The following is a 15658-nucleotide window of genomic DNA, read 5'->3' on the forward strand; positions in this document are numbered from 1 at the left end:
CTAAGCTTCAGGTTCCTCAGCTGTAAAATGAGGGAAAATGTTTCTGCTTCTTGCAAGATTGTTGTGAGATCACTTGAATGGGGTACACCTGGCCCATAGTTGACACTAAATATATATTCATTTCCATCACAGGCAAGGGCTTGGTGGCCTGCATGTGTCTGAGTCCAGGTCGGATTCCAGGCAGAAACTGCCCAGTGGAAGAACTGGAGACCAGTAAAACAATCAAGGCTGCCAGCCACGTATGTAGTCAAACCAGAGGGTTTGGAAAGCCAAATAGAAAACTTAGGTAAGAAGCTGTGTGGAATCGTAAATATGGATCTACTGGGCAATTTTCCCAGCTTTTGATATGAGATTGCTCTGATGCACGTCAGATCATGTCAACCTCTCCAACCCCTCTTGGCTTCCTCAGCTCCTATGGCCTCCAGCTTCTCCGGCAGCTGCAGGAGCTTCTTCGCCTCCTCTTACAAACACTCGTGCTCCTTATAGTTCTGTCCCGGCCTCTTCTCTTCTCACTTTGCACATTCTTTCCCAGTGATCTCATCCTCGTGGCTTTGACTGGTTTTCAGCTATACGCTGCTAACTCCCGTATCTTCATCTCCAACTCAAAACACTTTCATCTTCAGCACCTTGAGATTACTTTGCATTGCAACTACAGTTATCCCTTTGACCTCTGCCTGCATCCCTCTGCCTTTTCTGAAGAACTGGAGCTCTGGCTCAAAAATGATAACTGAGCATCTAAAGTCATCAGTGTAGTCAACCCCATTATATTACCAGGGTTTTCAAAGCTGGGGATCATGACCCATAATGGGCTAGAATTAATTCAGGGAGTTACAACTAGCTTTTTCAAGAACATGGAATAGAATGGAATACAAAAAGCAGAATGCTTGCCTCCCTAGTAAATATTGCTTTAAAATTTTTTTGTTTTCATTGTGTGTGCATTGTGTTATAACAAAAATTGTTTTGTTTTGTTTTTTACCATGGGTCATTGACAAAAGTAGAATACCTACTGAATTAGTCTACTATCTCTTCCAGAGCATTCCTAGTTAAACTATAAGAGGAAGGATTTAGGAATTAAATTACCTGGGTTCAATCCCAAGTTCCAGTGCTTACTACCCGTGTTTTCTTGGACAAATTACTTAATTTCTCTACTTCTCAATTTTCTCATCTAGTAAAAATGAGTATAAAAGCAGTATCTCCCTGGGAGGAAGGTTTAGTTCCAGCGGTAGAGTGCATGCTTAGCATGCACAAGGGCCTGGGTTCAACCCCCAGTACCTCCACCTATTGTGAAGATTAAATGAATTAACATAGTTATTGCTTGACATGGGTGAGTACTTTCTAAGTATTAACTACCTGTAAACAATGAAACATCTAACTACTCTATTAAAAATATCAAAATTATGGAAGTACGTGAGGGACATTCACTTATAGGCATACTGTATATAATTCCGGAGTAGACAACGTCACCAGATTGTTTCACCTTTTTCATGATGTGACAAATATGGAAAATTATAGTTTTTTGGGGGCTCCCTGGGGTAAAGGGAACAGGTCATTCTGGCTGCAGATGACTAGCCAGAGGTGACAGTGGCTTCTGGACAGGAACCAATGACAGTCCTAAGGCCTAAAGGGATCAATATGCCTACACTTGACCCGTTCACAGCACAAGATGAGAAACTCCAGACTCTAAACCAAAAGATGTATGTCTTTCCCAAGGTCAGTTACCAATTCAGGGCAGGCCTGTGACCAAGGCTGGCCAAGGAGACTGGTGAGGAGGACTTATACCCCATGATACCTTTCTGTCTCCTACTAGATGAGAAGAAGGAAGCCTGCTGCCCAAGCTGATGCCAGCGTTGGGATGGGGCCAACTCCGTGATGGCAGAAAAGGTGATCCGAGGAGCCTAGTCTCTAACACACTAGCTGAGTTGCTGCATCAACCAACCCTGCAGTGCATCCTACTCCAGGCTCTCTGTTAAGAGGATAATAAATGCTTGGATGGTTTTAGCCATTTTAAGTGATGATTTCAATTACATTCAACCCAAAGTCTCTAACTGATTCAGTGTCTTGTTCTGTTTTATAGATTTTTCAACACTGTAATTTATGGAATACTGTACCCTGAAATGCAAAGTATTACACACAACTTTAGCAATCAGTATTGTGGGTCACAGAATACCAAATATCACAAGTGTGTACATTTGGGAGTTTTAAGTTCTTTTGAGATCTTCATTAACCCTTCTATGGCAAAGGCTGCTACCAACTAGAGACTGTTTGCTCTATCTGTACCTCATTTAGATTTTTCTAAATGATTTGATGTACCTTAATAAGTCTAGATAATTTTAGGGTGTAAACTGCTGAAAGCCACAGTACCACCCTTCAGCGTGATTGCTTCTTTGTGTGGTCTATTATGGGGAACTCTGTCATGACAATTCCATATCTGTTGTAGAAAGACTTAAGTTCACTGAACTCAGTATCTGTGAGGATTTAAGAACCCCATTCCCTCTAGATGGCCCATGACCCACTGTGCTTCCTCTGATAACGTGACGATCTCGTAGATGTCAAAAGCTCATAGCTACTGCAGATAGGAAAAAGCCAGGGCAGGCACAGAAAGCATCTTCATTAGCTGCTCACTGCTCTCCCAACTCTTCTTCAGGCTGCTGCCTGCCATCATCCTCCAAATGTATTGGCAGAAATGGAAGATGCATCCATGGAATGAGCAGCCTGGGAACTCCAGAGAACCCCCTTTATTGCCACAATTTCAAAGCCTCTCATATGTAACAGAGGATGGGAGATGGGTTCCAGCTCCCGCACCTGCCTCAGCAGGTGAGTGTGTGACAGAGGACAGGAGTGGACTCTACACAGAACCAAAGAGTGGTTGGAACAGTAATGAAGCAGTTTTTGAAGCAGAGCTCTCATCATCTCTACATTTTTAGACAACTTTGGATGACAAATAGTGGCAAACACACATCTTCAGCTCTGAAATCACTTAAGAGGAATTCCTTCCCTCCCTGCCACTTGAAGCAGCCCACCAAAGCTTGAGCAGGGCTCACTGGAGTGCCTCACTCATTCTTATAAACTCCTCCTATTGCGTCTGTTTATTTGTTTTTGTTCTTAATATTAGAAACATTAAGGAGCTGAAGGGTTTTGGCTGCTGACCATGGGACTCCCCTTACCCATTCACTCAATGGTGCCCCACTCCTAACTCAGTGATTTGAATTTGTCATCCACAGAGTAACTTCCCTTGGGGAAGGGTGACTGGGACAGGATGGGTCCTCATGTGGACCTCTGAATTCCCATCACTTGGAGATCCAGAGAGCCTGATCCTCTACCAGCCCCAAGGCTAGTTCCAAACTCCCATCCCTGGGGTGTGTGACCCTTCTCTGAAGAAAACTTGTTCAAGTATTTATTTTACAGCAAAGCAATGGCCATTTGCACAGTTAATAGCAGTTTCAGTGCCTAGAGGTGACGTCATCATTACATTTGGGGTTGTCACCTTTCATTTTGGAAAATTTAATGGGATTACTTACACAAAGATAAAGCTAGTAACCATCTATTGTTTTTAGAGTTTAGTTCAAGGTCACCTTAAATCTGTGACAGATGCTACAACCTAGGATTTTACGGATTGCAGAGACAATAAACATTGATTGTACACTTAGTCAGACTCTTCTCTCAAAACAAAAGCAAAAAGGAGAAAAAAAGAGTTTTCATTAGAAGGAAATCTAATGGCTCTGTTATGGGATGATTTAATATTGAAGAATCAACTACCAGCAATGCTTTTCTAGGCCAGAGTGTCCTCAGTTATTTATATGGAGCAAATAATCCACGTAGACTTAAAAGAAATCGACTGTGTACACACTTGGGAGTAAACTGAGAGGAGAAGCTGGTTCTGGATATAGCGCATGGCTGATGCCAGAGCCTCTTCTTACCAGGCACCTTGAGGACCCAGTGGCAGCAGCAGCAAAAGGTCTGCTTCATTGGCCGTTAGAATTCCTCACAACGGTAGCTATGGCCTTTCTGGACGAAATACCCTCAGTAGTCTTAAATGTATCACAATAGGGATCCTGGAAAGATCAAAGGATAAGGAGAATAGGAGTCTCTTAAAAACATCATTTTTATCACTCAGTGCATAAATTGAAACATACTCATATTGGAAGCATGTGTAATGGACGTTAGAGTATATAGTACTACTTATTTACCACTTAACTGTGATGTAATTGATGTATAACGAACTGCTCATGTTTAAAGAACACAAGTAGATGAGTTTTAACCTGTGAAATCATTATCACAATTAAGATGATGACCACATCCATCACTTCCGAAAGTTTTCTGTTGCCTCTTGGTAATCCTTCCCTCTCCTCTGCTCCGCCCCACTGCTTCTTCCATCTTCAGGCAACCATTGATCTGTTTTCTGTCACTGTAGATAAGTTTGCATTTTCTAGTATTACATGGAATTATATAGTATGTATTTATTTTTGTCTGGCTTCTTTCACTCATCATAATTATTTTAAGATTCATTCATGGTGCCTCATATATCAATAGTTCATTACTTTTTTAATGCTGAATAGTATTCTACTGCATGGATACACTACACTCTGTTTATGTGTTTACTTTTTAATGGATAGTTGGGTTGTTTCAAGTTTATGGCTATTAAAATTAAGCCCTTATGAACATTAATGTACAAATCTTTTTATGAATATACTCTTTCATTTCTCTTGGATAAATACTTAGGCAGCTGGATCATATGATAGATACATGTTTAACTTTTTAAAGAAACTGCCAAATTGTTTTCCAAAATAGTTGTATCATTTTACATTCTCACCAGTGGTGCATGAGAATTCAAACTGCCCAACATCTCTGCCAACACTTGGTACAGTCTTTTTCATTTTAGCCATTCTAATGGGTGTGTAGTAGTATCTCATTGTGATTTTGATGTATATGTCCCTAATGGCCACTAAGGTTGAACATCTTTTTATGTGCTTGATATCTTTTGCCCATATGTCATATATATACATAATATTCTCTAATTAAAAATAGGTTTTTTTGGTTAATTCATACTAGATCAATATATTGAGGCAGATTACTACTTCCTCCAGCTCCTCATCCCCACAACTACTAAATACCTTACAAATAGAATATTTGAAAAGTCTCAGCCCATTCAAGGAGTAGAATATAGGGACTAGAGTCTGACTCCAAAAGTCTCCACTGCCTTAGAAATTCTACAGTATGGAACTTAGATGGTCTTGGAGCAGGGGAGTGGAAGAAGTCAATCAGAATGTCAGAATGCCCAGATCCTAGGACCAGAGTATAAACATGGCATCCAAAGGGAACAGAAGAGCAAGGAGGTTATAAAGTCGACCACTCTTTATAAATGGCTTTGGGGTAGACAGCAAGATGAAGCTTTTTTTGGTAGCACTCTCTTCTTTGCCAACATGGCTTAAAGGTATGTGCACCTTTCACCTGGATCTCATGCTAGATTGCAGCAAGAGACATATGAAAGGATGGGGCCCCCAACAAATCCACTGGATGTTAAGGTCAGAGTTCCCCTGATGATTCCAATCATAAGAGGGTTCATGGAGGCCTACAATTAAACAGACTGGGCATGCAGAGTGAGAGGGGTGACATGGCTGGGAGAAGAGATTCAGTAGGTATGGTGTTGCCCAGTGCAGCAGACAGTACCGACACTTTCAATTCATCATGTTCTTCTCAAATATAACCTTGACATCCTACCCATCAAGTAGTGAGCTCCATATCCCCTTGCCTCAAATTAGGGTACACTTTTCCAATTGTTTCATCCAAGAAAGTGCTGTCGAAATGAAGTTACATGACTTCTGAGGCGAAATCATAAAAAATGTCATGTCCTTTGACTTTATTATCTTGGCGTGTTCATTCTTAGAACTCAGCCAGTATGCTGTAAGAAACACTAAGCAATTCCATGGAGAGTCTCAAAGTATCTCCCCTCAAGTAACTTACTATTTACAAGGGGGTGGGGGGGAAACGATATAGTGGAAAAACTTGGTGGACACCATTGTAACCAAGTGATCAAAGTTAAAGTCACCAGTAATGAGGAAAATAGACATCATGTGTCTCCTGATATGATGCACAAGGAGGACACATCAGTTCCATGGCATTTCTGTAAAAAAGGCAACCTAATAATAAGAAACATCAGATAAACACAAAAAGGAAGGCATTCTACAAAATAACTAGCCTGATCCAATATAGGAGCACCTAAGTATATAAAGCAAATACTAACAGAGATAAAGGGGGAGATTGATGGGAATAGTCATTGTCGGAGACTTTAACACTGCATTAACATCACTAGACAGATCTTCCAGACAAAGTAAATAAGGCAATAGAGAAATTAAATGATACAATAGAAAAACTGGACTTGGTTGATATTTTCCAAACATTACACCCCCCAAAAATAGAATATACATTATTTTCAAGTACACACAGAACATTTTCTAGGGTTGATCATGTACTTGGGCACAAAAGAAGCATCAATAATTTTAAGAAGATAGAAATTATCTCAAGCATCTTTTCTGACCACATTGCCATTAAACTAGAAATCAACTACAGAGAAACAAAGGAGAAAAAAATGACAGCATGGATATTAAACAATATGCTACTAAAAAACCAATGGGACAATGATGAAATCAAAGTTGAAATTAAAAAATGCATTGAGAGAAACAACAATGAAAACACAAGCACACAAAATTTATGGGACGCAGCAAAGGCAGTGCTAAGAGGGAAGTCTATAGGGATACAGGCCTTCCTCAAAAAAGAAGAACAATCTCATTTAAATAATCTAATCTACCAGCTAAAAGAATTAGAAAAAGAAGAGCGAAAAAACCCCAAAAGTCAGCAGAAGGAAGGAAATAATAAAGATCAGGGAGGAAATAAATAAAATAGAGATTTAAAAAACAATAGAAAAAAATCAATCAAACCAAAAGCTGGTTTTTTGAAAGAGTAAATAAAATTGACAGACCTCTGGCCAAGCTCACAAAGAAGAAAAAAGAGAGCACAAATAAGCAAAATAAGAAAGGAAAATGGAGAAATTACAATCAATAATACTGAAATACAGAATATCATACGAGAATATTATGAACAACTATACGGGAAACAAAATGGATAACCTAGAGGAGATGGGTAAGTTTCTGGAAACATACTGTTCACCAAGACTGAATCAAGAAGAAACTGACCACTTGAACAAACTGATCACTAGAAATGAAATCGAATTAGCAATAAAAAAAAACTCCCTACAAATAAAAGCCAGGACCAGACGGCTTCACTGGGGAATTCTACCAAACATATAAAGAACTCCATACCAGTCCTTCTCAAACTCTTCTAGAAGATTGAAAAAGAGGGAATACTCCAAAATTCATTCTAGGAAGCCACCAGCACCCTGATACAAAACCAGGCAAAGACACCACCAAAAAAGAGAATTACAGACCAATATCACTGATGAACATAGATGCAAAAATCCTTACCAAAATATTATCAAATAGAATCCAACAGCACATAAAATAGATTATATATCATGATCAAGTTGGGTTCATCCCAGGGACACAAGGATAGTTCAACATACGCAAATCAATCAATGTAATACATCACATCAACAAGAGAAAGGATAAAAACTACATGATCATCTTAATAGATGCAGAAAAGGTATTTGATAAAATTCAACACCTATTTATGATAAAAACTGTCACCAAAGTGGGTATAGAGGGAACATATCTCAACATAATAAAAGCTATATATGACAAACCTACAGCCAGCATAGTACTCAATGGTGAAAAACTCAAAAGCTTTCCACTAAAATCTGGGACAAGACAAAGCTGCCCACTATGACCACTCCTATTCAACACAGTCTTGGAAGTCCTAGCCACAGCAATCAAGCAAGAGAGAGAAATAAAAGGGATCCAAACTGGAAAAGAAGATGTAAAAGTGTCACTGTATGCAGATGATATGGTACTATATATAGAAAACCCTAAAAGGTTCACACAAAAACTACTAGAAATAATCGAAGAATTCAGCAGTGTAGCAGGTTACAAGATTAACGTTCAAAAATCAGTTGCATTTCTTTACACTAACGATGAATCAACAGGAAAAGAAAGTAAAGAAACAATCCCCTTTAAAATAGCACCCAAAGTAATAAAATACCTAGGAATAAATCTAAGGAGGTGAAAGACTTATACACAGAAAACTATAAAACACTGATTAAAGAAATTAAAGAAGACTTAAAAAAATGGAAGGATATCCCATGCTCCTGGATTGGAAGAATCAATATTGTTAAAATGGTCATACTGCCCAAGGCAATCTACAGATTTAATTTAATCCCTATAAAATTACCCAGGACATATTTCACAGAACTAGAACAAATCATAATAAAATTTATATGGAACCACAAAAGACCTAGAATTGCCAAAACATTACTGAAGAAAAAGAAAGAGTCAAGAGGAATAACTCTCCCAGACTTCAGACAATACTATAGAGCTACAGTAATCAAGACAGCATGGTATTGGTACAAAAACAGACATATGGATCAATGCAACAGAATAGAGTGCCCAAAAATGAACCCACAAAATTTTAGTCAACTAATCTTTGACAAAGGAGGCAAGAATATACAATGGAATAAAGACAGTCTCTTCAGCAAATGGTGCTGGGAAAACTGGACAGCAGCATGTAAATCAATGAAGCTAGAACACTCCCTTACACCATATACAAAAATAAACTCAAAAGGGATCAAAGACTGAAACATAAGACAAGATACAATAAATCTCCTAGAAGAAAATATATGCAAAACATTATCTGACACACATCTCAAAAATGTTCTCCTAGGGCACTCTATCCAAGCAATAGAAATAAAAGCAAGAATAAACAAATGGTACCTAATTAAACTTACAAGCTTCTGCACAGCAAAGGAAACCATAAACAAAACAAAATGACAACCTACCGAATGGGAGAAAATTTTTGCAAATGAAACCGACAAAAGCTTGATCTCCAGAATATATAAGCTGCTCATACGACTTAATAAGAAAAAAACAAACAACCCAATCCAAAAATGGGCAGAAGACTAAACAAGCAATTTTCCAAAGAAGACATATGAATGATCAACAGGCACATGAAAAAAATGCTCAATATCACTAATTATCAGAGAAATGCAAATCAAAACTACAAGAGGTATCACCTCACACCAATCAGAATGGCCATCATTCAAAAGTCCACAAATGACAAATGCTGGAGAGGCTGTGGAGAAAGGGAACCCTCCTACACTGCTGGTGGGAATGCAGTTTGGTGCAGCCACTGTGGAAAACAGTATGGAGATTCCTCAAAAGACTAGGAATAGACTTACCATATGACCCAGGAATCCCACTCCTTGGCATATGTCCAGAAGGAACCCTACTTCAAAAAGACACCTGCACCCCAATATTCATAGCAGCACTATTTACAATAGCCAAGACATGGAAACAGCCTAAATGTCCATCAACAGATGACTGGATAAAGAAGAGGTGGTATATTTATACAATGGAATACTATTCAGCCATAAAAAACAACAACATAAGCCATTTGCAGCAATATGGATGTCCCTGGAGAATGTCATTCTAAGTGAAGTAAGCCAGAACAAGAAAGAAAAATACCATATGAGATCGCTCATGGTGGAATCTAAAAAATAAATAAGTAAATAAATACAAAACAGAAACAGACTCTATAGACATAGAATACAAACTTGTGGTTTCCAGAGGGGAGGGGTGTGGGAAGGGACAGACTGGGAGAGCGAAATTTGTATTTACAGGTATATACAGAATAGATAAACAAGATTATACTGTATAGCACAGGGAAATATATACAAGATTTTGTATAGCTCATGGTGAAAAACAATAAAACAATGAATATATGTATGTTCATGTATTTGAAAAATTGTGCTCTAGACTGGAAATTGACACAACATTGTAAACTGACTATAACTCAACAAAATAAAATTAACAACAACAAAGAACTATCCTGTACTCTTCAACAACGGCAAGATAAAGACAGACTGAGGAACTCTTAACAGATTAAAAGGGACTAAAAAGACATCACAGCTAAATGTAACACATGATCCTGGATTAGATCTTAAACTAGGGGGGAAGTGGCAATAAAAATGTTATTGGGAGAGTTGTAGAAATTTTAACATAGGCTCTAGATTAGATAATAGTATTATACAAATAGTATATCTCCTACTTCTTATAATTCTACTCTAGTTATACAAGGGAATGTCTTAGTTCTTAGGGAATATACACTGAAATGTTTTCAACCTACTTTTAAATGGTTCAGGGGGAAAATATGTGTGAATAATTGGCAAATCTGGAAAACAGTATACAGAAGTTTCTAGTACTATCCTTGCAACTATTCTGAAAGTTCAAAGTTGTATCGAAATACATAGCTCACCCTAACCCCATAAAAGAAGGGAAGAACCTACGTGTTTTGGGAATAGGGCTGGTTTGGGCACAGGCAGTACTTGCTCCTAGAAGTTTCCCTGAATCCAGCAATGTTCACGAGCTGGTTGTGCTTTGGGAAGCATGGGTGATCCTCAGAAAATGGGAATAATGTACAGAGGGATGTTGTGGATTCTGGACAGGAGTTTTGACCAGAAAGTGTTGCTGTGCAGCAGAGGGTGGCCAGTCCATACAGACTCTTCCTTCTGTGACACCTTGTGGCAATAAAGAGCTATTGCAGACTTCAATGCCATCTCTTTTTGCCAGGATTAACCTTTGAACTCAGTCAGTCATCTTGGACAGTTGGGAGGAAAGATGTTAAGAGGAGACACTATGCTTCCTGTTAAAATATGGCATGTGAGTTTTCATATAACTGTGAAAGACTGTCCAAGTGCTAAGAGAAGATGATGAAAATGCAACTGAATAAGTTTTCACAGAAGGAAAAAGTGCACCTGCCAAACAAAGTTATGCAAAATAGCCTTTTGCAGAATGTTTTTAAAAAGCTATGCATAATTTGTTTTTTATCATTGAAACCATATTTTCATTGCACATGAGAAGTATTTAAAAGAATTTTATAGAATAACATTTTGAAATGTGAGAACATACAAACTTTTTAGTTCTTTAATTCAAATTCAGCCTCTAAAACAATCATCTTTCCTTCACGTGCAGTATTTCTGCAGAGTTGGATGTTCAGATAGGTAAAGGCTAGTGATAAATCCTGTAAGCACGAGAGCAGAAATTCTGTTTTTAAAATAATAGACTGCATGATAGGAAATAAATGTGTATATAGATATTAAAATAACTGGTTGATAAGACTAGCGAATTTTTATTAATTTTATTTTTATACTGCTTGTTGTCAAGGCTGCTACGGTTATAAGTGACAGAGACCCAAGTCAACTAGTTTAGCAAAACAACGGGACTATTGACACATATAACTAAGGAGTCCAGAGATAGTTGTAACTTTCAGACATGGCTAGATACAGAGGTTCAAATGTCTTCTTTCTATCTATCTATCTAGCCATCTATCTACCTATCTATCATCTATCACTTTCTACTTCCCTCTATATTTCTCTCATTTGTACAGCCTTTTCCTTAAGGCCAGGGAAGACAGCCAAGAGCAGATAAAATAAGTCTCTCAATTTGCTTTATCAGCAATGTCTGGGGGAATACTCTGGTCCAATTTGGATCACAAGCACATGCCTGGGAGGGGAGGAGGGAAGCCAGGTGATTAACAACCCTTCCAGGATGGCGGTCTAAGGTGGGGAGTGGGGGGCAGAGTAAGACAGTAGGAGATGTAGTTCACCTAAAGAGCCAGAAGAGAGAAGGGAAAAGGCAGTAGACAGACAAAAACCATAGCTACAATTTCCTCCCTATGCCATAGATTTATAGTATATTTCTAATGAACCTAAACATAGATAACTATGTATCAAAAACTTTTTAAGGTATATATTGGACAAAAACATAAAAATCAATTATAATAGGTTTAAAGAAAGTGCTGTTTTATGAGTCAAAGAATTTTTTTTTTAACTCTAATAGAGGTTTGGGCTAAACAAATTTCACATTATTCTTGCAATGGTTTTGCATTTTTTATATAGAAATTTATTAGAAGACAAATTTAAAACAGTATGTATTTATAAAGCAGTATATAAACACTAAGCCTCTATCTTTGTTTTATAATGTATTTTCTTACCTGCTTACATAGATACATATGCATTTAAAAGGTAAGGAAATAAATGCAACAAAATGTTACCAAGGGTTATTTCAGGCTGGAAAGAGATGGATAAAGATTTTTAAAAGTTTAGCCTATTTATATTTTTAAATTTTCCTACCTATATATAAAACAAAACTTAAATGTCATATAATTTAAAGTTTTATGCATTAAACATTACTGGCAAGTAACCCAGTCGGTTTCACAGTGGTGGCAACAGCCATGTGTCAGCCCCACCAGCTTACCTAATTAACTTATACTAAATGAATTGGTCAATAGGAAAACTTTGGCCAAAAATCTCAATGGATTGCATGGACCTGCAGAAAATGTTTAGATGTCAAGTGTTGGTAATGTTTCTCAATGTGTGGATCTTTGGAATAGTTCAGAAGCTGCCATCTAGGATAAGTCTATCATCTATAACAATTCTGGCCAGTGAATTGAGGCAGACCTGACTGATTTCTAAGGCTCATGTGGCATCACTGATCACTTTAGCTAAACTTAGGGATAAACTTCCTACCACCTTTTCTAATTGATTGACACACCATCAAGATTATCACTCACAGAGCACACATAAATGAATTAGTTGTCCCTCTGAGGAGTTCTTCCAAGTAACTAAGGATGATCCTGTCTCAGAGGGAGTTCCATCATCATCTGAGTCTCTTATGACCACACCTGGGGTACAAATTACTGTAATCTTGAAAGTGGAAAAATATTAATGCATGGCTTCCACACAAGAAGTACAGTCCTGGGGTAAGCAGGATGTCCCCTGAAAGAAAAGTGTTGATTACAATTGTCCAGGCTACCTGTGAGACCAGCATAAGTCTGAGAACACAGCTATACAGCATGGTGAAGAAGTACCTTTTCCTGACACCTGGGGGAATTTATAACAACCAGAACATTGTTTAGGCATCTGTCTTTAAACCTACTCTCTGGTATTCATCCTGACACCCTCCTCCTCAGTTTCTTCTCATTATCAGGCAGTACAGTGCAGAGCCATTTAATTCCCAGTTGACCATACAATCTGGTCAATATGTTTGCTACCAGTTCCCACGGACTTTCCTCAAATTCTGTTGGTTGACAAAGCTTTCATGTTCCCTTTTTCAGAAAGATCTCTCTCTCAGCATTCTAGCTTCCTCACCAACCACTGTCAAGAAATGTAAATGATCTGAGATTTTAACCTATGTGCAAATGAACAAGCCAAACACAGTTTTCACAGATGCTTGTATAAGACACAAAACTACTATGTTAAAGACAAAGGGTAATTTATTATTCATGACAATAGCAGTGACCAGAGTATCAGTATTATTTTTTGTGCTACTGCCCCGAACCCTAATTCTTACAAGCCATGAGACAGAGACCCAGATGATATCTACACTTGCAGCGGATTACATTAAAGGAGAAGAACCCTGAATTTAGGGAATCTGAACCTTTTACAGTGGGTAGTAAGCATGCCCATCCTTTGCTCCAGAGGGAGTAATTTTCTCTGTCTTCCAAAGCTGTTCACTATACAAACATCTTTGAATAAATTGTTTGAAACAAAGGGCATTCAGTACCTCTGCTTTCAAGATATTCAGAGACCCAGAGAGAGCTGTTTCCCAACAGAAATCCATAGTTACTTAGTAGAAATTACTAGAAGCCACCAACTTCTAATTCATATTTTGCATGAATTACTATAATCAGCTGCATATAACAAAATCCTGACTACAGTGATTTAACCAAATGTTGTTTGTTTTTGTTCGTTTTTTCCCCCTGCATGTAACCAGAAGTCCAGAGGTGGACAGTCATGTCTGGTACAAAAATAAATGAGGTCTTCAAGGCCCCAGGTCCCTATTCTGCTCTACCATCCTCATCAACTGGCTTTCCATCTGATGATCCCAACACGTATACTCTATCTACCTCCATTTGTACGGTTCTGGTGCTTGGATTATCAGATATGAAGGAAAGTTTCAAAAATTGAGATATAAAAGAGGAAAAATTAAGATAAATATGTAGAGTGATTAGGAAACATTAGCAAGTAGGTTTTCCCAGATACAGTGTGAGTGTAGAATTTTACTAGAAAATTTGTGCAAGTAGATGGATCGGATCAAAGTAATACTTTGTTTTGTGGGTCATGGGCAAAGTGTTAATGAATCAACAAGATAACAACAATAACTTCAAAGATTTAATGTAACTAACTAGTTTAGTAGATAATATATAACTCAAAAAATATTTTTAATGATTTCAAATTTTATTACACAAATGCACAGTTCAAGTAGCACTATAATCTTTCATTGTCTTGGTACTACTGTCCAGATTTATGCATTACTGCTTATAGTACTGTGCAAAAATAGGCACCATGCTTCCAAGGAGATCAGAATTCAGCCTGAGGCTGTTTCAGTTTGTGACAACACCCTAGTGTTAGTCACTATATGTCTCTACCTTCTGTATTACTTTATTGAACTGCTACAGAGAATTTAATACCAAGAAATCCAAATATCCTTAGAGTAGAAAAAAATTTATATAAAAATTATTTTACAGCAACCAAAAATTAAACTATCTGCTACAGTTGGTAGCTGAGTTTAATTTTCAGTATAAACTGAGGCAATTGGTTTCTAAATAGTCACATGTCTAAATAATCCACTTATGTTTAATAGATCATTTCACTGAATAATCTCAAAGCACTAAACATCTTCAAGTTTGAAAAAACAATTCCATGTAGACAGAGCAGGAACTAAAGAAAAATAGTTTTAAGAATAAAGACCATCCTCAATTACGCATTCTGAGTTGTCCATGCACTCAATTTGTTTCCTTCTACAGATTATTGTCTGAAAGTCCCTTTTTTTCTAATGGTAAGAAGGTTTGATAGAGACAAGTTTGAATACAGAAATGAACTTATCATTGGGTTTCAATAACTGATTCTAGGTTTAGCTTCGATGACCTAAAGTTCACTACAGATGTTTAGGCACATAATTCTCATGGCCAGCTCTTATTATTGGACAGAACTCCTTTTCCAATACCAGTTTCTAAGGGTAAAGTACTCTGCTTCTGTTGGTTTAAAATTATTAACTAATAAGTAACAAGTTCCTCAAGCAATCAAAATATATGTCCAGGCTTTTCTCACATGTTCAAGGCTAGGTGCTGTTGATGCCAACAATAATAATCACTAACATTGTAACAATAATCATAATAATCCCTTATGTTCATATAGTTTCTTATTTTAAAACTATTCCATATTAATTCTCTTATTTGAGACACTCAATAGTCATGTGAGGAATTACTTTCCAAGTAATACTGCCCCATTTTACAGACAAGGCAATTCAGAGTATCAAGTGATTTGCTCCAAGTCACAGGTATAGATACAATTATGTGCAAGACAGACATGGTCCTTCTTCTCATAACACTGTTCTAGTAAGAAGTTCAGAGAAGTGGGCAACTCTACCATGGCAAGTGTTGAGCTAGAGGGGAACAAGTCACAATCACCAAGTGAGGGGCAGAAAAACAGACT

The 15658-nt window shown here is 37.6% G+C and overlaps 1 long non-coding RNA gene across 3 annotated transcripts in view; it reads right to left on the minus strand.

The window, feature by feature from the left end:
* LOC123619770 (uncharacterized) overlaps positions 1-15658 on the minus strand; it is a 68131-nt gene that overhangs the window by 50978 nt on the left and 1495 nt on the right. For all 3 annotated transcript variants that reach the window (XR_006728440.2, XR_006728439.2, XR_012508662.1), the window contains exon 2: positions 3918-4052. This is a non-coding gene — a long non-coding RNA (uncharacterized LOC123619770). The remainder of the gene's footprint in view (positions 1-3917; positions 4053-15658) is intronic.

Source organism: Camelus bactrianus, chromosome 8 (genome assembly GCF_048773025.1).
Source record: "Camelus bactrianus isolate YW-2024 breed Bactrian camel chromosome 8, ASM4877302v1, whole genome shotgun sequence".
NCBI classification, from domain to species: domain Eukaryota; kingdom Metazoa; phylum Chordata; class Mammalia; order Artiodactyla; family Camelidae; genus Camelus; species Camelus bactrianus.